The 2,384-nt window shown below is 33.3% G+C and overlaps 1 long non-coding RNA gene across 1 annotated transcript; it reads right to left on the reverse strand.

The window, feature by feature from the left end:
• Positions 1–1,267: 1,267 nt before the first annotated feature.
• Positions 1,268–1,951, reverse strand: LOC308690807. The gene is made up of 2 exons (XR_014030199.1): positions 1,833–1,951; positions 1,268–1,586 (listed from the first exon to the last, which is right to left on the reverse strand). It is a non-coding gene; the product is annotated as an uncharacterized lncRNA (long non-coding RNA).
• Positions 1,952–2,384: the final 433 nt, after the last annotated feature.

Here is a 2,384-nt window from a genome sequence, read left to right on the forward strand (position 1 = left end):
CGTTTTTTTTTTTGGCATTTCCAAGCCACTTAAGACCCAATGTTGTAAAGCAGTTTTTTTTAAAGCAATTTTTTTTTTTAGGCTATCATCATTTTTTATGAAGATCATACAATCATGACCATGCCGATTACAGTATGTCACTCAGGCTTCACTAACGTGATTGGTAAAATAGACTATAGGCTACCATCAAGGCCTCAATGAAGGTGATTATGTGAACAGAAAGGGGGATTATGTGAACAGAAAGGGGGTTCACAATGTAAATGTGCAGCCCAGTTACAATTGGGATTCTTAATATTCCAGATTAATAATATTATATCAAATAAAAAAAAGGCAGTTGACTAAAATCTTCCATAATCACACATGTGAAAGCAAAAAGGTCAGGATCTGTGCATGACTTAAGAATTTTCAGAGATTCACATTCCTGCACATTATTTGAAAGTGGTAAGGAAAGTTCCACAATTAAATATCAAGCTCACTGTATTTCATACACTTATTGATCCTAACAGAACTGCATTTTTCATAGGTGATTATGACATGTTCCTGCCTGCAGACAGGCGTTTTATGACCCCATTCCCTGACCCAAACCAGTTACAATGCAGCTCTAGCCAGGACAAGGGCACACAATAAAAATGAACTTTGGCTAACTAAAGGGAAGATTTCAGTGTCTGAAAAGTCTGAGGGTTGCACATCTGACAGGGCCTGTGACATTGTTGCATGTGCCATATTACACAACATTGCCAAAAAAAAAATCATTAAATGTTTAATAAAAGACAAATATGCTTAGTTCCTTGAGTTTTATTTCAATTGTTCTTTGTAAAGAAAAGCCAGTGGTCAAGTGCCTGCAACAACAGATATTAGACACATGCCTCATGCAACAAATAAAAAGGAAAAGTTGGCTATCCACTGCCCACCTGTAGGCCTGTCTCCTCTGTCTGTGCAGACTCTTCACACTGTAAAAAGTTTAACTATTATTTACTCAATTTTATTGGTGAAACATTTTTACACTCAAAAAAATTGAGTAAATTTTAAAGCTGTGAAATCAATGAAATATACTGTATGAATTGAGTAAATGCAAGTAAAAAAATTAAGTAAATCTGAGTAACTGCATCTGGTACATTAACAAATAAAATTGAGTAGAAATAATTTAACATTTAAACATTAAAAAAACAATATTTATGAGTAATATTAACTGTTTTTATTAATGAGTAATATTAACTTTTTTATTTTCTCTAAACCTTTGTAAAAATAGTACTCCAGACAACCACCATTATACATTACATTGGCCTTTATTTTCAATGAGTACAGCAATACAGCACATTTTAGACTGTTTTTTCATGTATACAATATTGCCTGCATTTAAACTTATTTAACAAGTAAAAATGAAATATTTAAACATTCAGGTAGCCAAATTCAAGTGTAATCAACCACTCTGTTATCCAATATCCACCGAATCTGCGCTGGTCCTCGTGCCGGAGACAGACTCGCGCTCTGCGGGTGAACTTTGAACTTCATACCGCCGTCTTGCATTTCACTCACAGTCACTGTCTGAGGCACAGCCGAAATATACTGCGAGCGACTGACATAACCTGCCAATAAACAAAAAGTGATAGTTCTGAGGACATTTTATCATCCAAATGATAATAATTATATTCATTATCATTATGAAAGTCAGTCATGTGTTTATGCAAAGCGTTTCAATCACGCAAAAAGACAAACGCGGCTCTCGTCTCGTTTAGGTGTCGAATTACGCCTCTGTAGGCTATGTTGTTTTGCATTAAATATGATTTAAAGCACAGTAATGATTTTATAGATAAAATAAAACATACACCAACCTGAATTTCACAGTGAAAATGCACCAAATCTGCGACGCTGAGAAGAGAGCTGTTGTTCTTGACTGGAGAGTTCAAACAGCCACGCTCACTCCAACCGTCGAGTTTTCGTCACGTCAGAGGGTGGGGGAGGGGGGGGCATTGTTTTAATTGAGTAAACTTACTCAATTTTAAGAGCGTGTTAAATATATTAATAATATTGATTTGAATTAAGTAATTTTTTTGTTTCTTGAAACAGATCAGTTTAATTAAACATTCTCAAATATTTTGATAGAAATTTCACATATATATTAAGTATATTATAAAGAAATAATTGGTTAGTCAAATACTAAATTATTTTATTGAAAAAAACTTAAATATATCTGTAAATTTTAGATAAAATTAACTGTTGGATTTTTACTCAATTATTTTGGTATGTTTAACTCAAACAATCAAGTAAACGATATACAGAGATTTTATTAAGTTAATAAAGTTAAAACTTTCTGTAATATTTACTAAGCCACAGAATAATTTTTTACAGTGCAGTAGGCCTTTCTGTAGATGTGGAATCCTGCA

This window comes from Scardinius erythrophthalmus (assembly GCF_964197995.2).
Source record: "Scardinius erythrophthalmus genome assembly, chromosome: 5".
In the NCBI taxonomy this organism is placed as follows: domain Eukaryota; kingdom Metazoa; phylum Chordata; class Actinopteri; order Cypriniformes; family Leuciscidae; genus Scardinius; species Scardinius erythrophthalmus.